General features: G+C 51.0%; 1 long non-coding RNA gene across 1 annotated transcript in view; it reads left to right on the top strand.

Moving 5' to 3' along the window:
* LOC144782440 (uncharacterized) overlaps positions 1-26,490 on the top strand; it is a 124,587-nt gene that overhangs the window by 47,945 nt on the left and 50,152 nt on the right. Inside the window, exon 2 of the long non-coding RNA XR_013601152.1 lies at positions 1,259-1,324. This is a non-coding gene — a long non-coding RNA (uncharacterized LOC144782440). The remainder of the gene's footprint in view (positions 1-1,258; positions 1,325-26,490) is intronic.

Here is a 26,490-nt window from a genome sequence, read left to right as displayed (position 1 = left end):
ATTCAACGGTGGATGAGAGGGGACCGGTCCTGACCCACAAGGTTGTGTTGAGAATCATCTGTACGTTATGGCGTTCCCCTGAAGTGGGGCGTAGGGGAGCGGACGGGTCCTACGACCTACCTAGTTCATGAGTGGCCACCGTGCCCAGTACCCTGTTTCCGCCATGTCTATATCAGTGTTCCCCTTTGTGTCTTTGTCCCCTCCCCACCCTATATATCTTCATTCTGCCTGAGTCACCAATAAGGCTACCTCTTTCTGTTTAAAAAATTTATTTTTCGTCTTCTCGCCTTGCTCCCCCCTGTTCCCCCCCCTCGGGAGAGGTGTGGCGCCGCGGCCAGGGCGACTGACGCTGGAATCTGGGGATCACGGTTCGATCCCCGGCTCCGGCGGCAGGTTAGCCCAGCACCATGCGACTCTGGGCAATAGCTTGCTTAATCTTCCCGACGGCCCCCAGCGCCTAGAGACCCTAACGGGTGATTGTGCGCTATACAAATGTGGATTATTATTATTATTATTATTATTATTATTTATTATTATTCCCCAATCCCCCACTCCCAAGATTGCTCCCCATTCACTGGTGACCCAAAATGTCTTGTGGGAGCAGCTTCCTGCTGGCATTTTGAGCCCCAGTGCTGGATTACAGAGTGGGTACGCAGGTCATGGGCCCTGTAGGCGAGCGCCTGGCTTGGGTGCACTCGCTTCAGGCCGCTACCTTGGGCCCGATGACCGAAGAAAGCGCCCTGTAAAAGTGATCAAGTGGCGGGGGCATCATACAACAGAAGTCAGTGGTGGGACAGGCGGGCACCCCACTTGACCAGTTTGGGGTGGGGACGTATGAAGACCCCATGAGAATGGGGTCATTGGTTGCTCCCGCCTTCTGAGGGGTTCAAAGGTTAATGTGAAGGTTGTTCCTGTGGCTGTGTGGTCCCTGCCATACTGTGCAGAGGAAGCCATACCCTCCATTTTAAAGGTGGCAAAGACTTTGCCTTCCATGAAGAGTTACCCTTGGTACAACTCTTGCCACCTTGGGGGTGGATGCGGATGGGGAGAAAGACCGGGGTCAGTGGGGGACAGGTACTGGAAGAGGAGGCCCAGGTTGGTGTTTGTAAGAGTAATTTTACCTCCTAAAGTTTTAGTTGGAGGTTTCACCTTTGGACACTGATGCAAGAATATATATGTGTAATGTGGCATAACCTCATTGGCAATTGAGTTAAATATTGGGTATTTTTCTAATATATATTTTTTTTACCCGTTGCAGGTCAATGTTACGCAGTCCCTTGGTGGACAAGAAGGTTGTACAGATGAGAAGGACCAGGCACGACAGGTGAGTCCACGTCCATCAAAGCCTTTTGGGGTTCGTATACTTGGGTACTCTTAGTAGTAGGGGTGCCCACTTGAGTTCCGTCTACAACTACGGAATAGCAGGGGTAGAGCTCGGCCTGGGGCGCCAGGCTGTGAGCACACTGTACCCCTCCGTGGGACCAGAACGCATATGTTTATGGAGGTACATGCATAAACCCCTCACATGCTTTTTTTATTTTGCCTGCTTTGGCCTCCATTTTGTAGAAAGTCAGGATTTGTAGACACAACCTTGTACATTTTAATTCTGGAGACTGCTGCAGTTTGCCATTTAATGGCAGCTAAATCCCTGAATACCTTTATACTCTGTTTGTCATTGCATGATCAACCGGTGTGTAGCACGCCCTGCTCCCAACCCAGTTAGTGGACAAGTAGCAGAGGTAAATATATAAACCGAGTGCCCTGTTCATTAACTTCCAAACTCGGTTCCTTGCTCTGGACTTTGTGCTGGTTATGGGCCTCGGGCCAGAGGCAGACTTCTAGGCATGGGGCTTCTTGGCGCACTGTCCAGAAGTTCTTGCACAACCGCCCCCTTCGGCTCCGCGTCACCATGACCTGCCCCCAAGCGGGTAGTTGAGGACTTCGGGGGTGAGACATCCCACCCTCTACGGGGCAGCACTTTTTGTTTGTTTAGTTTATATTGAATATCTGATAAAACACAGACCTGGGTCTGAAGATCATTGCGGCATCTTCTAGAGGACATGTTTACTTCATCAGGGATGTACCAACCTTGGGGTGCTCGTCTAGAACAGCATCAAGTGGTGGCGGGCTGGTTGAGGCCTCTAGCCAGAAACAGACCCGTGGGAAGGGGACGAGGAGGCCTTTTTTAACACTTTTCTTGAGTAAAACTTGAATATTAAAAAGACCTAGGGCCAGATGTAGGCAACTTCCATTTAGCGATTATTACCGAATCGCTATTAAGGACTCGCTAAATGGAATGTAGGTAGGAATCGCTAAAATATTAGCGATTCCTTAACATTCCTTAATAACGAATTGGTAATCTTGATTCGTTATTAAGAAATACCTAGCCATTCATTCCTATGGGCTAGGGCGCCCATAGGAATGAATGGGAAGAGATTCACTATTAGCGATTCTGTATTACTGAATCGTTAATAGCGGGAGGTATTTCAAGGGTGCCAGGGTGTCCAAAGGACACCCTGTTGCACCCCTGAAATGTGCATTTGTGCACATGTGGTGCACATACACGCCCTAAGGGCATGGATGTGTGCCACATGGCACATAAAAAAAAGCAAAAAAGTGCTTTTTGTAAGGAAATCGCTACTTACCACCAACTTGGAGGTGGTGGTGGTAAATAGCGATTCCTTAAGGCTGAGGTGCACTGTTTTAGTGGTACCTACATTGCATTTAAGGAATCAGTATTTCGGATTCCTTAAATGCAAGAGCAAAATAAGGAATTGCTATTTAGCGATTCCTTATTTTGCATATAGGTTTAAAGTCACCTACATCGCACATGGCTAAATACCGGTCGGTAACGCAGAAATTTAACGAATTTCGGCCTTACCGACCGGTATTTAGCCACCTACATCTGGCCCCTAAACCTACATGAGAGAGGGAGTGTCGGATTCTTTAGTGTCAAACAGCAGTGGTGTCCTGAGCCCACACCTGTAGGGTATTCTGGAATCACAAGCTTGTTCACCTCCTGATGATCTCACTAGAAGAAAGGTCACATATCCTTTCATCCACCCCATGAAGGAAGAGCTCCAAATTAGAAAAGGCAGGTCGTGTGTAGAAGGTTTTTGGTACTTTGTTGGAAAATGGGCGAGTAACAGTTGTCCTTTTAACTGGGCGAGCGAGGTTTGGGGGACCAAAGTCATGGTTGGATATGAACACGGATGACCGCGTTTCCAGTGGGGCGTGTTGAAGGCTCCCCCACCTTAAGAACGGATGCATTCAGGGTAAGAGTACCAGCCTGGCTCCAGTTTCAGGGTGAGGAGATGGATGTGACGCGTGATGGGCCAAAGACTGAGGGATGGTGGAGCCATTTTGAAGTACATTTTCAGCCTGGCTCCAGCAGCGAGTGGGAAGGACGATGACGCAAGTTACTCTGAAAAGAAGTCACTCTCCTATTAAAGCCCTGGGTAAAGGGTTCAGCATTCTTTGGGGTTTCTTGTAAGGGAAAAGGTTTAGGGGTTCCCTCTGGACCATCGTTCGCAAAGCAGAAGGAAATCGGCAAATTTATTCAGTCTTCGATGTTCACCCGCTGCTTTCAGACTAGATCCATAATGCGGATCACAACAAGACATCCTACAACATGGGTATTTAGTGAAATCGAGGGACAAAAAAATGAAATGCAACCCACCGAAATGCGATTTAGGATTTGAAAAGGACCCTCACCCACTCGATAAGTGGCATGCTTCATCATCAGGTCTCAAACTGGTCCCTAATCACTGTGGTGGGCTCAACTATGTTCCCAGGAGCACTTCGAAATTGCAATTTAAAAGTGCCTAATGGATGCTGAGGTACCACTTTAAAAGTGAACAGCCAAGGTGTAAATAAAACAAAAGATGGGTGTCTGTGTGGTATAATGGCCGTACAACATTTCTGGTGTCGACATGTTTCGGCCTTTACTTCTTGGCCACTGGGGGTCCTAGACCTTCATCAGGCGAGAAGCATTAGCCCCGGAAATGGTATTGGTGTATTAGTCACTCTCTGTCATCCTTCCCTATTGTGTGGACACATCATACAATGTTAAACATGCACTGGGTTTACTCGCCCTCAGTTCTCTGCATTGATGAACGTTCCCTATTGTGGCAACTTCAGTGCGACTTACAAGGAGGGGAGGACATGTCTCTGCAGTCCTACAGCCATTAAGGGTACCATCTCACCTTTGGACACCTCTGTCTCCTGCTGTCAACCCCAGATCCACAATGCACCATGCTCAGGAGAGATCTTGGAGTAGGCAAGGTGGCAGGTTATGGGCTTCCCAACTAAAGTGACATGGGGCATTTGTCCTAGAGATCTGCAGCAAAACCAGTTGGCACCCCTGGCAGCTGCTGAGGTGCAACAAAGAGCACACAACCTCTTCTGGATGGACCATCCGATGCTCAGATAAGGGAAGAAGAGACCCTGGTGACAGAGATCCCTATACGCTCAGTCTTCGGAGTGACTAACAGCAGGGCTGGGAGAACTTCTGGCATCATTCTATCATTTTGGAGCACACACTAAGTTGCTGTGACGTATTAAAAGAAGATGTAATTTGAAGGACATTGAGGCCTCCACCCAAAAGCATCAGAGAGGGATGTTGTTCAAATAGGACATTTCAGGTGAGCTCGGCCCAGCAGCCTAGTCCAAAAAGATGCAAGATTTTAAAACAGATTGCCATAGCCGATCTGGGGTTGGGCAAACGGCGCATTCTGTAAATGTATTGCGACTGATATAGCGCACGTATCACCCGAAGGTATCAAGGTGCTTGCTTAGGGAACCCGTCCTGGTATTCCCCTGTGAGATACCCCGGCAGGGTATCCACAAGGTGAAAGCCAGGCATCCCGCCGCGAGGGGCCGTAGTGGAGATTAAGCAAGCTATTGCCCAGAGTGTGACCCCGTGAGTCGAGTAGGCACCGGAGCGAGAATTGTCGAGTCCGTGGAATTTTTGAGCCCGAGACCCGCCGAGGCGGGGAATCGAACCCTGGTCCACGGCCGATCTCAGCTTCCGGGTCTGCCGCCTCTAACCACTGAGCCACGCTTCTCGCTTCTTCTTCTGAGAGCGGTATGGTTTGAGTAGCATTTTACAGAGCATTCCTGGTGCTCCCTCAATGACATTTCAGTAGCATTGTGGGGGAGGGGGCTGGGGAAGAGTCCTCATTATTTTTGTCTTCTATTCAATGAGTTCTGCACACAGGCCCCAGGTCCTTGCCACCCTTCCTGGATCCATAACCTTCTCCGGCACACCTTCGCCTGCACACAGCAGAACAATCACTTGGACAGAAGCCGCACAACTCTTTTCTTGCTTCCACGTTCCAGTGATTGCCTCCAGTAGAAAGTTGGAGGCAGTTCTTTCTTTGTTTATTGTGGAATTTTTATGCTTTTGTAAAGTGATTCCAATCCCCCTACCATGGGCAAATAGCGCTATGGATTGAAGGGAACAAATGAGAGGGAAGTGGTGAGTAGGGGAGGGCAGAACTCGCGAAGTTACACTCGTGGCATTGCATGAAAACTCTGCGAGATTCCACCTAGTTCCGCAAGCGGGCGTAATCAGCTGGTCATGCTGATTTTTAGCACCTGGGGCTTGTTCCGCTCTGCAAAAGAGCGCAAATGGCACCACTCAGTATGACCGAGGATGGTGCTTCTTTGCTACCTCTTAAATTGATTTTCTACTTGAGCAGCAGCTTCCTCGCTGCTTACGGTCGCGACCGCTCGTGTTGAGAAAACCTCTCCGGGTGCTGAATCACTCAAAACTTATGCTAGAGGACGCCAATCCTCGCTAGCCAATTTCAGGTTGGCGAGTAGCGCACAATGAAAAAAAAAAACTCTACCATGGTTTTATAAGTTTTATAGATGTGTAAAATGAATTGTGGTTTTAACTATTTTATCACTGTGTGGATCCATTGTTCTATGTATGGTTTATAGACTATTGTCTAAATAAACTTTGTTACCAATTCAATTCAACTCTACCACGCAGCTGTTGGAGGAGTTTTGCCGAACTCCACGTTACAAGCATAACGCGGAGTGGGCAAAACTCCGCTGGCGGAGTGGAATTTATCGCCCACGCCTAGTGGTGAGCGGCATCATGGAGGCTGAGAACCAGTCTGTTGTGGGTGTCTAAGAGATCACTAGAGACAGTTTCTTCGTAGGTTGTTTAGTTTAATGTAGAGCAAACGAGCCACCGCACCACTCGCTGATCCAGGGTGGTACAAACTGTCTAATACAGAACTAGAACTCTCCCAGCCCCATGACAACAGGTTCTGGAGAGAGAAACTAACAAGCAGAGTTAAATACAACACAGTCTCTCATCCTCACCAAGGTGCAGGACCTGGTGACGACCCACCATCAAATAAGTTTCTGGTTTCTTTCATCAAAATACGGCACAGCTGCACCAAAAGCCGCATCCGTGAAGGCAATCTGGTGAATTCAACAAAGTGAGCACTTCACTTCACATGGATAAATATCACCACAGACCCCATAGCAAGTACTTGCTCGGGAACCGGACCCCCAGCTCGCTTCACTTCCAGATGGGGCGGGGGAGGGTCATAGCCTGTAAGTTCTCTCTGCCTGCTCCTTGGACAACGTTTTGTTTTTCTGCCCAGAGTTCAGAGGGTCTTCGTAAGAAATGGTTAAACCCACTGTTTAAAACTGCAGAGGGGACCAGTTCCAAGCAGCTCTGGCGCTTGTGAACCACTTCCGGTCTACAGCCTTGGAGGGTGTAGTTTCGAGGTTTCTCTCTTTCGAATGGAGGAGACTCGGCCGTTTGTTGTTAAATAAATAAATACAATAGTGGGTAGAAAACTTAAATTCTTAATTTCATCTTGTATACCAGCAGAAATGGTATTTACTGAATTATAGTTTGTAATTTATCAATATCGGATTTGTAGCACTAGTAGCAAATGAGTAATTTAGACATAGACAGTTTTTGGCTGGAAGTAAAATATGTTTGGAATCTAACACTGTGCCTTTAGGAGGTAGGCTATATTCATAAGTTATTGATGTTATAATCGAATTTGTGATTTTACACGGATTTATAGCAGTTGGAGGGCTGCAGTACCCCTTTCAACATACAGATGTCCTCGCGATGCATAACTCTAGAAAAGAAGCGGTATTTCTTTTGCTGGCAAGCCAACGTGGAAAAGAGTAGGCTGGTGGTTTCTGTGACGTTCTTAATAATGTAAATGGTGATGATGCGTGATGTCATTGTCCCTTCTGATAGTAAAACATGCTACAGCCCCACTCCCTAAATATATATCTCCTCATAGACCTCGTTTGTAGCTGAAAGGCTGCGGTATGACTTAACAGATGTTCACACGATGGCCATATATCGAATGAAGGGTGCATTCCAAATCTGCCCTTCGCTGAACCCTACACGAGCTGGTAATTCAAATCTCAGCGGTGACAACTCAACTTTTCATTTTTTCAAAGTCGCAAAAAAAATTAGCACCTATGACTTTTAATATTAGTAATGTTAGTTATTTTACAGTACTTGGGTGTCCAATGCAGGGCCAATGGAATTATGCAACCGGAGAGGGCTAAATCTTGTGGAAGGACTGAGCAAATTATGCAGCAAGAAACTGCAAATTATGCAGGGTAATGCAACACAATTTTTTTTTATAGTATTTCATTATTTTATACTTTTTACACTTCTTAACACTGCCTGGGCATTGGGTGTGCCTCGTAGTACCAATTTAAAACCCACATTTCGCAATTAGTAACAGAAAGGTGACCAGTTAACATTTGCATAAGGCCTTCCACTGTGCGGCAACGTGCCGCTGCGTTTATAGGAACTTTTGAACCGTTTGAGGTAAAAACCAAATTATTTCTTTGTTAAACTCTGCAGATTATGCAGCAGATGGTGGATTATGTGGCAAATTCGGCAGATCTATAATTATGCAACAATCGCCTCGGCCTCACAATCGCATATTTCCAGTGCCACTGCATAAGTAACTGCTTTAAAAACTTTCTAATTTGTTTAATCTCCTGCCCAGCTGGGTGGGCACGCACTTTGGGTAAATTCACCCTCCCACACACCTTCTCCTCCTGGAGTTTGCCATTTTTTCTTTCTTTCACACTTCTCTGGTGCCTTGGCATCATAAGTCGCTAAACTGGAATTCCCCTTGGCGCCGAGGTCTGACTTCAACCGCAAACAAAGCCTGTTTCTGCCGTTAACAGCTTCACTTCCGCCTCTGCACTTCCGCCTGGTAAAACCCTCTTCACCACCACCCCATTCTATCTTCATCTTTAAAAAAAAAAGACATTCGAGGATTAATGCACCCGCAAATACTTCTACCATCTTGTCTCTTTTTTTTTTTTTAATTGGTTTTTGTTCCTAAGTAAATTGAGTGACTTGGGGAGTTGTCACGAAAAAAAGATAAAAAGTTGATGATCCTGCAGAGGGCTTTAAATCTGTGGGCTCAGTCACTGCTGGGTCTGGCTCAGCGCCTGCAAAAGAACATCTCTCTACTGTCTTCGAAGACTGTTGTTACTACTTGTGCCAAGACTGAGGGTGTGGGAGGAGATGCCACTGTCAGTGGAAGAGAACAATCCTGGAACTGAGCAAACTTTACCATCTTCTTATTTTTGTATTTTAAATCGCTTCCTTTGTGTGCGACCAGGACTGGAGCTACATTAAGGCCATCACAAGTAGCCGCCTTACAGCACCACCAGAAATAACCACAGGAGGGCAGCAGATTGCAACACATGGCCTTAAAAAGCCTTGTTAGAGTGATGGGGCTGCCCATATGGCACTTGAGTTCCAAAGTTCCTACTATCCAGAGTTTTTCTGACTTCCCTTGGAGCACATCTACTACAGTTGAACACTCACTAGTCTCCGGGGTGTAGCAATCATTAGTGCAGCACGTGCAGTGGCACCAGGACCCATGAGTGTGAAAGGTTCTCTGCATCCCAATAATGACTGCCTGTTCGTACATATGGAGAAGACGGGGAGGGGCATGTCGTGTGCTTACAGCTAAACTGTTCGTATGCAGTGCCTTGTGCTTTCACAGAGTGCTTAATTTGAGTAGGGACTTTCCGGCGCTCAGTACCAGCACTTAATTGGTTTCTGGTGCTTGGCACTGGCACCTAATTGTCAACACCAAACTTAGAACAGTTTACTGCATGGTGGCGCTGCTCATCTAATTTAGAGATGAGCAGAACAACGGTTGTTTAGGAATACAATATACATTAAAAATGCTAATACCTGCCTCCCCAGCCATTCCTTTAGCTTTGGGGACATGGAATAATCTGAACTGTCGCATTTACATGCGAGAGAGATCATTAGTAGTTGTTTTGGCAGTGATGACCAGTGCCATGAGTGGTGAAACCTGCAGTGGCATCCCGGTCAGAGTCCTGGCACTTAATATTTTACAAATTAAGCACTGCTTTCACCGCTGCAGTCCGGTGAGGACCGGCTGCCCCCACTTAGGAAATTACTTGGTACCTCCCCGTCCACTGATGCCCAAATTCTCATCCGCGTGGAGAATGGCTTGGGTGGTCCTCCAAAGATTATCAAGTGTCTCCAACGCGTACATCAATGCAAATTAAAAGTTCCTTCCTCTGTCTGTAGAAGACCGACACTGAATTCCTAGATACGAGCAATGCACCGGCCGGCCTTGAAACACCTCCAAATATTTCTGAGGATATAGGAAACAAACCTAGGGGCTATCCGAGCCAGCTGAACTAGGGGCTCGGGTAGGACTCCCAACATAAGAAGGGGCAGATTTATGATGACTGGCGCATCCCCAGGGATGCGCCAGTCATCCTGCGCCGCTGCTCCGCCACCCATGGTGCGCCGCATTTATAATGCGGCGCACCATGGGGCAAAAACGGCACAGATGCGTGACGCATCTGTGCCGTAAAGGTGGTGCATTGCTGGAGCTGCGTCGCAAGCGCGACGCAGCTCCAGCAAGGCTCGAGGGTGCCCCATCTCCACAATGCTGCGTCAAAACCTACGCCTGCTTCAAGCAGGCGCAGGGTTTTGACGCAGCATTGTCCTGAAAGTGACTGAGTGAAATCTCAAATGAAGTGACGCACCGGCGGCGCAAGGCCTTCATAAATCTGCCCCGAAATGTTTAAAGACTACGGCCCAGATGTAGGTAAAACGTATTTACTGATTCTTATTTACTGAATTTTACCGATTCGGTAAATAAGAATCGGTAAATAAGAAGGGGGGGTATGTAGGAACATCCAGATGTTCCAATTTACCGATCGGTAAATATCTGTATTTACCGAATCGGTAAATACCGACCGGTAATGCTCCATTCATTCCTATGGGCTTTGAAGCCCATAGGAATGAATGGGGCATTACCGGTCGGTATTTACCGATCGGTAAATACCGATTTTGACAAGGGTGCAGGGGGTGTCACTTTGACACCCCCAAAAAAGGTTCGGGGCCATATGGCAGGCATACCTGCCCTAAGGGCAGGTCTGCCTGTCATATGGCACAGGTGTGCATGCACACATGTGCATGCACACCTGAATCGGTATTTTAACATCAAATACAATTTGATGGTAAAATACCGATTTTGTAGGCCTTGTGGGACTCAGAAGAGTCCCACCTACATATCAATTTTACCCATTCGGTAAATATACCGGTCGGTAAATATACCGGTCGGTAAATTTGCCGACCGGTAAAATTACCGATTTGCAGCGTTACAGTCCCCCTACATCTCCGTAGCCAAATACCGGTCGGTAACGGCCAAATTCAGCCGTTACCGACCGGTATTTGGCTACCTACATCTGGCCCTAAGACCTGTAGTAGAGCCAGGAATGCACCCAACCTTTACAGGTACCTGCGCTCTCTTCAGGTGAAACATAATCTTTAGTTGAAACTTCAAAGTTGTATTCCAATTTGCATATGAACTCTGCACAAAATAAATGACTAACTCCCAGTGGCGGCTGCTGCCGGGCAGTGGTGGTGTGGCAGGGGGAGGTGTGGGGGGTTAAAAGATCACTTACCTGCCGGCTGGCGCCTTTCCTCCGTCCTCACCTTCTGTGAACCGGAAGCACTCCCCTAGCCAATCACGACGCTGCTATCACCAACATGGCCGCAACATCGTGATTGGTCCGAGCCTGTGCATGTTCTCCACCCAGGCTGTGCAATACACTCAGGTGGAGAGCATGCGAAGTGTGCATGACTGTTTGGATGGACGGCCAAACCGTCAAGCGCACTTAAGTGCACTCGCCACTCCTCCCCCGGCTGACTGTGACGACAGCCAAGCCCCGCCCCAAAACCGGCTTCTGCAGGGAAAAATAAAACTATGTTATCATCGTGTTTATTATCATTTTATTTTTCCTTTATTTACACTGCTGAAAAGCAGTGGGGCGACGCTCCTCCGCCTCAGTGGAGGAGCCACCCCTGTAACTCATTAAAATGGGCGGTAAGATCAGACCGCTTGGCAAACGGCTAGATGCAATGAATTAATTCATACTTCATTATGTTTTTTTTTCTTTGCACATGAGTAGGATTCAATAACACATTTATTTGCTCAAAGAGTCAGGTGAGACCCCTCTTCTTGTATCTTTCTCAGTTCCATTTCCTGACTGTAAGCCTCAAACTACATCCAAGACACCAACCATTGCATGTGGGTGAAGAGCACATTTCATTTTAAGTGCATTTAAACCAAACTTTTCAGCTCTATAGCGCAACGAAGTACTGCAGATAGGCACTGTTCAATATTAATAACCTTCGCTTTATTGGCAATTATGGTTTGTCTCTTGGTCGTTAAAGAGATGCTTATGAAGGTTGCCAATAATTCAAGAATTTAACCAGTATACCCCCCAGGAGGGCCTGGGTTAACCAGGCTCCCCCTAGGAGAGTGCCTGGGTTAATCAGACCAGACTCCTACATGTACTTCTTTCTCCTAAACTCTTTGTAATAATTAACCACGTGAAGAGGAGAACCTTCCAGACTTGTGGTACAGTCAAGCATTTCAACTTGTTCAGGCTCTGGAAACTCCATATATTTGGTCTTCTCAAACACTTGATACAAAAAAGCTTCAACTCGTACAAAACGCAGCAGAAAGGCAAGTTTTGGGCTTCAATATTTTCTCGCTACTGGATACCATCTGGGAGAACGTCCTAGGCTTGACCATGGAGAACTGCATTATTGTCGAGGTGCTCTGCATAGGTCATTGTGCGAAACGAACCACATCAGCAATTTCCCTCGCTAGCGCCACTCAAGGTCTTGGGTCTGCTGGCTTCCATGCGCTAGACGGGCCTGTGCAAGGATCTCCGTGAACTGGGGTCACTTGTATTCCAGCCTGGCAGATCCCACTGGACTGTTCCTACTGGAGTAGGACTGAGCCTGATTTGTATGTGGTTGGTCTCGGTCTAGAGTGGCAGGGTGGGCAAAAATTAATTCAAGAAGTCCCCCTGGCACGTTTATGTTTTTACTGCTAAGCCCTTTGCACTCTGGTGTTAATTCTTATGACCAATGACAATCTAGCTTTCAGAAAAAACGTTAAAAACATAGTTATTAGTTTGTCGATTACCTAGTGTGTGCAGGTTGTATGACCCCCTCTTCCACCCATGCCAGTGCCGGTCGTGTGGCCCCTCTGCCACCCATGCCTGTGCCGGTCGTGTGGCCCCTCTGCCACCCATGCCTGTGCCGGTCGTGTGGCCCCTCTGCCACCCATGCCTGTGCCGGTCGTGTGGCCCCTCTGCCACCCATGCCTGTGCCGGTCGTGTGGCCCCTCTGCCACCCATGCCTGTGCCGGTCGTGTGGCCTCTCTTCCACCCATGCCTGTGCCGGCCGTGTGGCCTCTCTTCCACCCATGCCTGTGCCGGTCGTGTGGCCCCTCTGCCACCCATGCCTGTGCCGGTCGTGTGGCCTCTCTTCCACCCATGCCTGTGCCGGTCGTGTGGCCTCTCTTCCACCCATGCCTGTGCCGGTCGTGTGGCCCCTCTGCCACCCATGCCTGTGCCGGTCGTGTGGCCTCTCTTCCACCCATGCCTGTGCCGGTCGTGTGGCCTCTCTTCCACCCATGCCTGTGCCAGTCGTGTGGCCTCTCTTCCACCCATGCCTGTGCCGATCGTGTGGTCCCTCTTCCACCCATGCCAGTGCCGGTCATGTGGCCCCTCTGCCACCCATGCCTATGCCGGTCGTGTGGCCCCTCTGCCACCCATGCCTGTGCCGGTGGTGTGGCCCCTCTTCCACCCATGCCTGTGCCGGTCGTGTGGCACCTCTTCCACCCATGCCTGTGCCGGTCGTGTGGTCCCTCCTCCATCCATGCCAGTGCCGGTCGTGTGCTCTCTTCCACCCATGCCAGTGATGGTCGTGTGGTCCCTCTTCCACCCATGCCAGTGCCGGTCGTGTGGTCCCTCTTCCACCCATGCCAGTGCCGGTCGTGTGCTCTCTTCCACCCATGCCAGTGCCGGTCGTGTGCTCTCTTCCACCCATGCCAGTGCCGGTCGTGTGGTCCCTCTTCCGCCCATGCCAGTGCTGTTCGTGTAGTCCCTCTTACGCCCATGCCGGTGCCGGTCGTGTAGTCCCTCTTCCACCCATGCCGGTGCCGGTCGTGTGGTCCCTCCTCCATCCATCCATGCCAGTGCCGGTCGTGTGCTCTCTTCCACCCATGCCAGTGATGGTCGTGTGGTCCCTCTTCCACCCATGCCAGTGCCGGTCGTGTGGTCCCTCTTCCACCCATGCCAGTGCCGGTCGTGTGCTCTCTTCCACCCATGCCAGTGCCGGTCGTGTGCTCTCTTCCATCCATGCCAGTGCTGGTTGTGTGCTCTCTTCCACCCATGCCAGTGCTGGTCGTGTGGTCCCTCTTCCACCCAGGCCATTGCTGGTCGTGTGGTCCCTCCTCCACCCATGCCCGTGCCGGTCGTGTGGTCCCTCCTCCACCCATGCCCGTGCCGGTCGTGTGGTCCCTCTTCCACCCATGCCTGTGCCGGTCGTGTGGTCCCTCTTCCACCCAAGCCAGTGCCGGTCGTGTGGTCCCTCTTCCACCCTTGCCAGTGCCGGTCGTGTGGTCTCTTCCACCCATGCCAGTGCCGGTCGTGTGCTCTCTTCCACCCATGCCAGTGCCGGTCGTGTGCTCTCTTCCACCCATGCCAGTGCCGGTCGTGTGGTCCCTCTTCCACCCATGCCAGTGCTGGTCGTGTGGCCCCTTTTCCACCCATGCCAGTGCCGGTCGTGTGCTCTCTTCCACCCATGCCAGTGCCGGTCGTGTGGTCCCTCTTCCAACCATGCCTGTGCCGGTCGTGTGGTCCCTCTTCCACCCATGCCAGTGCCGGTCGTGTGGTCCCTCTTCCACCCATGCCAGTGCCGGTCGTGTGGTCTCTTCCACCCATGCCAGTGCTGGTCGTGTGGTCCCTCTTCCACCCATGCCAGTGCTGGTTGTGTGGTCCCCCTTCCACCCATGCCAGTGCCGGTCGTGTGGTCTCTTCCACCCATGCCAGTGCCGGTCGTGTGGTCCCTCTTCCACCCATGCCAGTGCCGGTCGTGTGCTCTCTTCCACCCATGCCAGTGCCGGTCGTGTGGTCCCTCTTCCACCCATGCCAGTGCTGGTTGTGTGGTCCCTCTTCCACCCATGCCAGTGCCGGTCGTGTGGTCTCTTCCACCCATGCCAGTGCCGGTCGTGTGGTCCCTCTTCCACCCATGCCAGTGCCGGTCGTGTGGTCTCTTCCACCCATGCCAGTGCCGGTCGTGTGGTCCCTCTTCCACCCATGCCAGTGCTGGTTGTGTGGTCCCTCTTCCACCCATGCCAGTGCCGGTCGTGTGGTCCCTCTTCCACCCATGCCAGTGCCGGTCGTGTGGTCTCTTCCACCCATGTCAGTGCTGGTCGTGTGGTCCCTCTTCCACCCATGTCAGTGCTGGTCGTGTGATCCCTCTCACCCATGCCAGTGCCGGTCGTGTGGTCCCTCTTCCACCCATGCCAGTGCCGGTCGTGTGGTCCCTCTTCCACCCATGCCAGTGCCGGTCGTGTGGTCCCTCTTCCACCCATGCCAGTGCCGGTCGTGTGGTCCCTCTTCCACCCATGCCAGTGCCGGTCGTGTGGTCCCTCTTCCACCCATGCCAGTGCCGGTCGTGTGGTCCCTCTTCCACCCATGCCAGTGCTGGTTGTGTGCTCTCTTCCACCCATGCCAGTGCCGGTCGTGTGGTCCCTCTTCCACCCATGCCAGTGCCGGTCGTGTGGTCCCTCTTCCACCCATGCCAGTGCCGGTCGTGTGGTCCCTCTTCCACCCATGCCAGTGCCGGTCGTGTGGTCCCTCTTCCACCCATGCCAGTGCCGGTCGTGTGGTCCCTCTTCCACCCATGCCAGTGCCGGTCGTGTGGTCCCTCTTCCACCCATGCCAGTGCCGGTCGTGTGGTCCCTCTTCCACCCATGCCAGTGCCGGTCGTGTGGTCCCTCTTCCACCCATGCCAGTGCCGGTCGTGTGGTCCCTCTTCCACCCATGCCAGTGCCGGTCGTGTGGTCCCTCTTCCACCCATGCCAGTGCCGGTCGTGTGGTCCCTCTTCCACCCATGCCAGTGCCGGTCGTGTGGTCCCTCTTCCACCCATGCCTGTGCCGGTCGTGTGGTCCCTCTTCCACCCATGCCAGTGCTGGTTGTGTGCTCTCTTCCACCCATGCCAGTGTCTGTCGTGTGCTCTCTTCCACCCATGCCAGTGCCGGTCGTGTGGTCCCTCTTCCACCCATGCCAGTGCCGGTCGTGTGCTCTCTTCCACCCATGCCAGTGCCGGTCGTGTGGTCCCTCTTCCACCCATGCCAGTGCCGGTCGTGTGGTCCCTCTTCCACCCATGCCAGTGCCGGTCGTGTGGTCCCTCTTCCACCCATGCCAGTGCCGGTCGTGTGGTCCCTCTTCCACCCATGCCAGTGCCGGTCGTGTGGTCCCTCTTCCACCCATGCCAGTGCCGGTCGTGTGGTCCCTCTTCCACCCATGCCAGTGCCGGTCGTGTGGTCCCTCTTCCACCCATGCCAGTGCCGGTCGTGTGGTCCCTCTTCCACCCATGCCAGTGCCGGTCGTGTGGTCCCTCTTCCACCCATGCCAGCGCCGGTCGTGTGGTCCCTCTTCCACCCATGCCAGTGCCGGTCGTGTGGTCCCTCTTCCACCCATGCCAGTGCCGGTTGTGTGGTCTTTCACTGACCAGTTCTAGGACACCCTTTGGGATAATACAATGCTTTACCAAATTCACCAAAACCAATAAGTAAATCGGTTGAATGTTAAAATATTAGTAAAAATAAAAACCACCAAAAAACAGAGCGGTGCGGTGTGACCAGATGTTCTAGAGGAGAACTGAGGGAAACTGGCATCCAAAGAAGAAGAGACTGAACCCAATTCTGGATTAAGGAGAGACAGCAATTGAAGGATGAAAGAAGGTCTTGGAGCACAAAAGTAAAGTTTGAAGAATGTGCAAAAGTGCCAGCATCTCCGGCTACCCTGGTCCATTGGTGTATCGAGATGATTCTGTGTGTGGGGTGCAGCTCAGTAACGACAAATATATTGACATGGTCTAAAGGGATCCAGTGATGCACCTTAAAGATGTGCTGGAGCCTGCGGTCCAGGTGGACACCGCCTTCTTTGAACCAGGTTCGGTCAGTAGAGCCAGCCCTCCCTGCGGCCTTCAAGGCACATCACCAGTGGTTTCTCAGCACACTTCTGCCATGTGTGACCTGAAAAAACACGATGGATTTAGGCCCAGATCTCTGTACTGGGGTGAATGTATGACATTGTTCTGCATTATGCTCATCACCTGTTGTTTTTGCATTTGTCACCCCAAGTGGGATGGGTATGCTCAGACGTGGGTCCCGTGCTCACTCTGCCACTGGAGTCCAGCTATCCAGGCTGATGACGGCTGATAGCCAGAAACCGGTCCTTGGATGCTTGATTTCGGTCCAGGAAATGGCTTGGCAGTTCAGGCTGGACTGTTCCCATGAGGCACAGGGTCAAGACTGCTTTGCATATGGCCATGTCTGAACTGGTGCGGTTTGGTGCGCAAAAAAACGATGGATTTAGGCCCAGATCTCTGTACTGGGGTGAATGTATGACATTGTTCTGCATTCTGTCCATCAACTGTTGTTTTTGCATGTGTGACCTGCAGCTCTGTCTGTATTCTGGGTGCCCCTCCTGGGATTCCTTGTAGACTGGAGTCATGGTAGCGTTGGGTCAATCAGTAATGATCGATCTGTTCAGTGCATTGATCATGGATTGATATTGGTTTCCCTGCTTTGAATCAAATGTCTGGTCTTGCAAGGGCTCGTTCTGAAGTTCTTCGAGTAGGACCGTCTGCCACAGGACATTGTTGCTTGTTGTATTGACTGTTTCGTGTCTTTCCTCCGTTAGATAAACCCGCCTCTCTCAATGCCCAATAAGGGACGCGTTTGATTTGTGCATTGATCCCCTTGAGGGTGAGCAGTCACCCCACGAGGTGGCCAATCCGCAGCAGTAGATCCTTCTCTGTGACATCCCCTCCTCTGGATCACTCCTTGTCCATCCTGGGGGAGCAGCAGGCCACCTGTCCTTGGGACAAAATCCAGGAGCCGCCTCTTCTCAGTTGCGTTGTAGATGTTCCGCTCTTGTCGTGCAGAACAGGACCAAGGATGGACCGTGTTCATTGGTAAAATGATTTGCCTTCTACGTGTCTTTGTCTGGATGAACTCACAAGGTGGGCTGCTGCCCTGTGGGTTTTATTGTAGAAACCTACAACTTGCCCCAGGATGAGAACCACCAGATCCAACCAGCCTACTCCTTTCTTGAGTTGTGTCCTCGATCCTTGAGTAGCGCAGTTTGACCGGCGTGTGGCCTTGTCCTTCGGGCGCATCCTGGGCCTGTCACCGGCCCGAGTCCCCGGAGCCAGGTTTCCTTGGGTCTGGTTTGCGCAATGATGGGTCTTTGGTGCTGGGTGTGGTGCTTGGGGATGGTTCCTTTTGGCCAGAAGGAAGACCCAAGTGTGCACCTCTTAAGTCTGAGGCGTCGGGTGTTCTTATGTGCGATGCGTGACCTGTCCATCAATTTAACTTTATTGGGTCATACTAAGATAGATCACAAAAGTACAAAAATAAAAAAAAGTAAATAAAAGTACAATAATAGTGCTTCTGGCACTAATGTGTTTACAAGATAAGCAAAGTCCATTGTCATTGAAATGCTCTGCAAACTGTTCAATAAAAACAGTTTTTAAAAAAAAATAAAAAAATGGAAACCTGAGAACTAGAAAAAAAAAAAAGTACAATACAAGTTCATCTAAGTGAGCTGACGTTCTATGGTTGCGATCGGGCATCAGGTTGGGTGTGTTTTTCAGGGCATCCGACAAACCCAAAAAGCCACCTTGCGTGAGGCTGTGATTGCAGACTGGTTTGTGGTTGTGTGTGTGGGGGGGGGGGGGGGTACGGAGTTCTATTAGAGGCAGAGTTCGACAGTCTGCTGTGTCCTGTTGTAAGTAGAACAGATGTGTGTGTCCTGCTCTCTACTGCTGGCGACGTCACTTTGTCCATCTACGTGGCTTTGTCTTTGTGTCGTGTCCGTGCCACACAGACCTTAAATGTCACCCTTGCTTGCTCAGCGCTGTTGCCCCTCTTTGTCAGTTCAAGTATATTTTAATTAAGTTTGGTGTTTTTGTCAAAACTGTTCCTGCAGGAGGTGGTTCCTACTTTGTGTTCAATAAGTTTTTTCCACTGTAGTGCAGTGCAGTTTTGTTCTGCTTTTATCCCATGCTGGTGTGGTTACCTCCTTCCAAACCTTTTTAGTTTATAAATGGATCTACTTCGATGGTCTCTCCTGGTGGGACTCCTGATTTTAACCATCCCTGACTTTAGCTGTAGGACTGTCTTCAGTGAGTGTGTGTCCTCCTGAAAGATACCCCGGGGCTGGGCACACACACTCCTGCCTCATCAGCGCTGGAATGAGTAAACCAAGGTCTTTTTTAGTTTATAAATGGATCTACTTCTGATGGTCTTTCCTGGTGGGACTCCTGATTTCAACCATCCCTGACTTCAGCAGAAGGACCGTCTCTAATGCACCTGTGTCCTCCTGAAAGATGCCCCGGGGCTGGGCACACACTCCTGCCTCATCAGTGCTGGAATGAGTAAACTAAGTCCTTTCTGTGTGTTTGTTCTTGGTCAACACGTGGGGTTTCAGTTGTTCTTCCTGTGTGTGGTTTGTGTCACAGTGTGCTCCAGTACCTGCCAAGAGAGATTTACTATATATTAAAAGCTGAAGGTGCTATGGGCGTGTGAACCCCCCCAGGCACCGGTGACCTTGCCTCTCAGACCTTCCCAATCTGGTATCCGTCCATGCCTTTCATATAGGCCTCTACAAAACTTTAAACTGAACTGTATCCTGGAAGGATGTTAGTGGAATGTTTGAAGGCTGGAACCCCGGCTGAGAGAACTGAGGTTAAAGTTTTGGAAGTTCCATAAACTTGCATTCTGCAAGATGAAGCTGGTGCTCGGCTTCCAATGCCCAAGGGCCCTCGGTAGCGCCCGGTGTCCAGCCATGTGCTTTTAGCAGTGCTTCACGGCGCTACTAAACAGCTGCCCACCTGTTACAGGGATCTCGGTTCTGGGTGGTGACTTGTGAGCATCCAGATTGAATGTGGCTCCATGGCACGTGGTTTTCATTTTAAGCACTTTATTCTTTTCCAGCCGATGCTTCTGTGGTCTGTACCCAGTCTCCGTTTTATATTTGTAACTTTTCGTTTAATTAATGGATGCGGATAATGTCATGTAGATGCAAAGGTTTTTTATTAATTATGCATAATAAACTTTACATGGCGTTAAATCCATCCTTGGTGGAGGAAGGGGGGGGGGGCTGAAGTGTAACATTATTGAATAATTGTACGATTTGTACGACAAAGCAACAGTATTGCAATTAAAAACTAGGGGCCATATATATGAAGGTACTGATTTACGATTCTGAAATAGCGATTTTTAAGAAATCGCTATTTCAGAATCACAGAACTGTGACCCTATTTGAACCTACTTTTAAAAAAAATCAAAATGCATCTTCCGGTTAGTTGCAGACCAGGGTCAGGCAGCTGTAAAACTTTCTGACATGGCGGCCTCGCTTCCCATGATCCTCCGATCTTTGTCGCAAATATTTGAACTACTGAGATGGAGGGTCCTAGACTGCTGAGCAGGAACAAGTGAAGTACTGAGATGGAGGGTCCATGACTGCTGAGCAGGTACAAGTGAACTACTGAGATGGAGGGTCCCATGACTGCTGGGCAGGTACAAGTGAACTACTGAGATGGAGGGTGCATGACTGCTGGGCAGGTACAAGTGAACTACTGAGATGAAGGGTCCATGACTGCTGGGCAGGTACAAGTGAAGTACTGAGATGGAGGGTCCATGACTGCTGAGCAGGTACAAGTGAAGTACTGAGATGGAGGGTCCATGACTGCTGAGCAGGTACAAGTGAACTACTGAGATGGAGGGTCCATGACTGCTGAGCAGGTACAAGTGAAGTACTGAGATGGAGGGTCCATGACTGCTGAGCAGGTACAAGTGAACTACTGAGATGGAGGGTCCATGACTGCTGAGCAGGTACAAGTGAACTACTGAGATGGAGGGTCCATGACTGCTGGGCAGGTGCAAGTGAACTACTGAGATGGAGGGTCCGTGACTGCTGGGCAGGTACAAGTGAAGTACTGAGATGGAGGGTGCATGACTGCTGGGCAGGTACAAGTGAACTACTGAGATGGAGGGTCCATGACTGCTGGGCAGGTACAAGTGAACTACTGAGATGGAGGGTGCATGACTGCTGGGCAGGTACAAGTGAACTACTGAGATGGAGGGTGCATGACTGCTGGGCAGGTACAAGTGAACTACTGAGATGGAGGGTGCATGACTGCTGGGCAGGTACAAGTGAACTACTGAGATGGAGGGTGCATGACTGCTGGGCAGGTACAATTGAAGTACTGAGATGGAGGGTCCCATGACTGCTGGGCAGGTACAAGTGAACTACTGAGATGGAGGGTCCCATGACTGCTGGGCAGGTACAAGTGAACTACTGAGATGGAGGGTGCATGACTGCTGGGCAGGTACAAGTGAACTACTGAGATGGAGGGTGCATGACTGCTGGGCAGGTACAAGTGAACTACTGAGATGGAGGGTGCATGACTGCTGGGCAGGTACAAGTGAACTACTGAGATGGAGGGTGCATGACTGCTGGGCAGGTACAAGTGAACTACTGAGATGGAGGGTGCATGACTGCTGGGGAGGTACAATTGAAGTACTGAGATGGAGGGTCCCATGACTGCTGGGCAGGTACAAGTGAACTACTGAGATGGAGGGTCCATGACTGCTGGGCAGGTACAAGTGAACTACTGAGATGGAGGGTCCATGACTGCTGGGCAGGTGCAAGTGAACTACTGAGATGGAGGGTCCATGACTGCTGGGCAGGTACAAGTGAACTACTGAGATGAAGGGTCCTGCGACTGCTGGGCAGGTACAAGTGAAGTACTGAGATGGAGGGTCCATGACTGCTGAGCAGGTACAAGTGAACTACTGAAATGGAGGGTCCGTGACTGCTGAGCAGGTACAAGTGAACTACTGAAATGGAGGGTCCGTGACTGCTGGGCAGGTACAAGTGAACTACTGAGATGGAGGGACCATGACTGCTGGGGAGGTACAAGTGAACTACTGAGATGGAGGGTCCTTGACTGCTGGGGAGGTACAAGTGAACTACTGAGATGGAGGGTCCTTGACTGCTGGGGAGGTACAAGTGAACTACTGAGATGGAGGGTCCATGACTGCTGGGCAGGTACAAGTGAACTACTGAGATGGAGGGTCCCATGACTGCTGGGCAGGAACAAGTGAACTACTGAGATGGAGGGTCCATGACTGCTGGGCAGGTACAAGTGAACTACTGAGATGGAGGGTGCATGACTGCTGGGCAGGTACAAGTGAACTACTGAGATGGAGGGTCCATGACTGCTGGGCAGGTACAAGTGAACTACTGAGATGGAGGGTCCTAGACTGCTGGGGAGGTACAAGTGAACTACTGAGATGGAGGGTCCGTGACTGCTGGGGAGGTACAAGTGAACTACTGAGATGGAGGGTCCCATGACTGCTGGGGAGGTACAAGTGAACTACTGAGATGGAGGGTCCCATGACTGCTGGGCAGGTACAAGTGAACTACTGAGATGGAGGGTCCCATGACTGCTGGGCAGGTGCAAGTGAACTACTGAGATGGAGGGTCCCATGACTGCTGGGGAGGTACAAGTGAACTACTGAGATGGAGGGTCCCATGACTGCTGGGCAGGTACAAGTGAACTACTGAGATGGAGGGTCCATGACTGCTGGGCAGGTACAAGTGAACCACTGAGATGGAGGGTCCATGACTGCTGAGCAGGTACAAGTGAACTACTGAGATGGAGGGTCCATGACTGCTGGGGAGGTACAAGTGAACTACTGAGATGGAGGGTCCATGACTGCTGGGCAGGTACAAGTGAACCACTGAGATGGAGGGTCCATGACTGCTGAGCAGGTACAAGTGAACTACTGAGATGGAGGGTCCATGACTGCTGGGCAGGTACAAGTGAACCACTGAGATGGAGGGTCCATGACTGCTGAGCAGGTACAAGTGAACTACTGAGATGGAGGGTCCATGACTGCTGGGGAGGTACAAGTGAACTACTGAGATGGAGGGTCCATGACTGCTGGGCAGGTACAAGTGAACTACTGAGATGGAGGGTCCATGACTGCTGGGCAGGTACAAGTGAACTACTGAGATGGAGGGTCCATGACTGCTGGGCAGGTACAAGTGAACTACTGAGATGGAGGGTCCATGACTGCTGGGCAGGAACAAGTGAACTACTGAGATGGAGGGTCCATGACTGCTGGGCAGGAACAAGTGAACTACTGAGATGGAGGGTCCATGACTGCTGGGCAGGAACAAGTGAACTACTGAGATGGAGGGTCCATGACTGCTGGGCAGGTACAAGTGAACTACTGAGATGGAGGGTCCATGACTGCTGGGCAGGAACAAGTGAACTACTGAGATGGAGGGTCCATGACTGCTGGGCAGGAACAAGTGAACTACTGAGATGGAGGGTCCATGACTGCTGGGCAGGTACAAGTGAACTACTGAGATGGAGGGTCCATGACTGCTGGGCAGGAACAAGTGAACTACTGAGATGGAGGGTCCATGACTGCTGGGCAGGAACAAGTGAACTACTGAGATGGAGGGTCCCATGACTGCTGGGCAGGTACAAGTGAACTACTGAGATGGAGGGTGCATGACTGCTGAGCAGGAACAAGTGAACTACTGAGATGGAGGGTCCTAGACTGCTGGGGAGGTACAAGTGAACTACTGAGATGGAGGGTCCATGACTGCTGGGCAGGAACAAGTGAACTACTGAGATGAAGGGTCCATGACTGCTGGGCAGGTACAAGTGAACTACTGAGATGGAGGGTGCATGACTGCTGGGCAGGTACAAGTGAACTACTGAGATGAAGGGTCCATGACTGCTGGGCAGGAACAAGTGAACTACTGAGATGGAGGGTGCATGACTGCTGGGCAGGTACAAGTGAACTACTGAGATGGAGGGTGCATGACTGCTGGGCAGGTACAAGTGAACTACTGAGGTGGAGGGTGCATGACTGCTGGGCAGGTACAAGTGAACTACTGAGGTGGAGGGTCCATGACTGCTGGGCAGGTACAATTGAAGTACTGAGATGGAGGGTCCATGACTGCTGGGCAGGTACAATTGAAGTACTGAGATGGAGGGTCCATGACTGCTGGGCAGGTACAAGTGAACTACTGAGGTGGAGGGTCCATGACTGCTGGGCAGGTACAATTGAAGTACTGAGATGGAGGGTCCCATGACTGCTGGGCAGGTACAAGTGAACTACTGAGATGGAGGGTGCATGACTGCTGGGCAGGTACAAGTGAACTACTGAGGTGGAGGGTCCATGACTGCTGGGCAGGTACAATTGAAGTACTGAGATGGAGGGTCCCATGACTGCTGGGCAGGTACAAGTGAACTACTGAGATGGAGGGTCCCATGACTGCTGGGCAGGTACAAGTGAACTACTGAGATGGAGGGTCCATGACTGCTGGGCAGGTACAAGTGAACTACTGAGATGGAGGGTCCATGACTGCTGGGCAGGTACAAGTGAACTACTGAGATGGAGGGTGCATGACTGCTGGGCAGGTACAAGTGAACTACTGAGGTGGAGGGTGCATGACTGCTGGGCAGGTACAAGTGAACTACTGAGGTGGAGGGTCCATGACTGCTGGGCAGGTACAATTGAAGTACTGAGATGGAGGGTCCATGACTGCTGGGCAGGTACAAGTGAACTACTGAGGTGGAGGGTCCATGACTGCTGGGCAGGTACAATTGAAGTACTGAGATGGAGGGTCCCATGACTGCTGGGCAGGTACAAGTGAACTACTGAGATGGAGGGTGCATGACTGCTGGGCAGGTACAAGTGAACTACTGAGGTGGAGGGTCCATGACTGCTGGGCAGGTACAATTGAAGTACTGAGATGGAGGGTCCCATGACTGCTGGGCAGGTACAAGTGAACTACTGAGATGGAGGGTCCATGACTGCTGGGCAGGTACAAGTGAACTACTGAGATGGAGGGTGCATGACTGCTGGGGAGGTACAATTGAAGTACTGAGATGGAGGGTCCCATGACTGCTGGGCAGGTACAAGTGAACTACTGAGATGGAGGGTCCATGACTGCTGGGCAGGTACAAGTGAACTACTGAGATGGAGGGTGCATGACTGCTGGGCAGGTACAAGTGAACTACTGAGATGGAGGGTGCATGACTGCTGGGCAGGTGCAAGTGAACTACTGAGATGGAGGGTCCCATGACTGCTGGGCAGGTACAAGTGAACTACTGAGATGGAGGGTCCATGACTGCTGGGCAGGTACAAGTGAACTACTGAGATGGAGGGTGCATGACTGCTGGGCAGGTACAAGTGAACTACTGAGATGGAGGGTGCATGACTGCTGGGCAGGTACAAGTGAACTACTGAGGTGGAGGGTCCATGACTGCTGGGCAGGTACAAGTGAACTACTGAGATGGAGGGTCCTAGACTGCTGGGCAGGTACAAGTGAACTACTGAGATGGAGGGTCCATGACTGCTGGGCAGGTACAAGTGAACTACTGAGATGGAGGGTCCATGACTGCTGGGCAGGTACAAGTGAAGTACTGAGATGGAGGGTCCGTGACTGCTGGGCAGGTACAAGTGAACTACTGAGATGGAGGGTCCCATGACTGCTGGGCAGGTACAAGTGAACTACTGAGATGGAGGGTGCATGACTGCTGAGCAGGTGCAAGTGAACTACTGAGATGGAGGGTCCATGACTGCTGAGCAGGAACAAGTGAACTACTGAGATGGAGGGTCCATGACTGCTGGGCAGGTACAAGTGAACTACTGAGATGGAGGGTCCCATGACTGCTGGGCAGGTACAAGTGAACTACTGAGATGGAGGGTCCTAGACTGCTGGGCAGGTACAAGTGAACTACTGAGATGGAGGGTCCATGACTGCTGGGCAGGTACAAGTGAACTACTGAGATGGAGGGTCCATGACTGCTGGGCAGGTACAAGTGAACTACTGAGATGGAGGGTCCATGACTGCTGAGCAGGAACAAGTGAACTACTGAGGTGGAGGGTCCATGACTGCTGGGGAGGTACAATTGAAGTACTGAGATGGAGGGTCCCATGACTGCTGGGCAGGTACAAGTGAACTACTGAGATGGAGGGTGCATGACTGCTGGGCAGGTACAAGTGAACTACTGAGATGGAGGGTGCATGACTGCTGGGCAGGTACAAGTGAACTACTGAGATGGAGGGTCCTAGACTGCTGGGCAGGTACAAGTGAACTACTGAGATGGAGGGTCCATGACTGCTGGGCAGGTACAAGTGAACTACTGAGATGGAGGGTCCATGACTGCTGGGCAGGTACAAGTGAACTACTGAGATGGAGGGTCCATGACTGCTGGGCAGGTACAAGTGAACTACTGAGATGGAGGGTCCATGACTGCTGAGCAGGAACAAGTGAACTACTGAGGTGGAGGGTCCATGACTGCTGGGGAGGTACAATTGAAGTACTGAGATGGAGGGTCCATGACTGCTGGGCAGGTACAAGTGAAGTACTGAGATGGAGGGTGCATGACTGCTGGGGAGGTACAAGTGAACTACTGAGATGGAGGGTCCATGACTGCTGAGCAGGTACAAGTGAACTACTGAGATGGAGGGTCCATGACTGCTGGGCAGGTACAAGTGAAGTACTGAGATGGAGGGTGCATGACTGCTGGGCAGGTACAAGTGAACTACTGAGATGGAGGGTGCATGACTGCTGGGCAGGTACAATTGAAGTACTGAGATGGAGGGTGCATGACTGCTGGGCAGGTACAAGTGAACTACTGAGATGGAGGGTGCATGACTGCTGGGGAGGTACAATTGAACTACTGAGATGGAGGGTGCATGACTGCTGGGCAGGTACAAGTGAACTACTGAGATGGAGGGTCCATGACTGCTGGGCAGGTACAAGTGAAGTACTGAGAT

The sequence above is a fragment of the Lissotriton helveticus genome, chromosome 9, assembly GCF_964261635.1.
Source record: "Lissotriton helveticus chromosome 9, aLisHel1.1, whole genome shotgun sequence".
Taxonomy (NCBI): Eukaryota; Metazoa; Chordata; class Amphibia; order Caudata; family Salamandridae; genus Lissotriton; species Lissotriton helveticus.
Note: the sequence above shows the minus strand (reverse complement) of the source record. Positions and strands in the feature narration are given on the sequence as shown.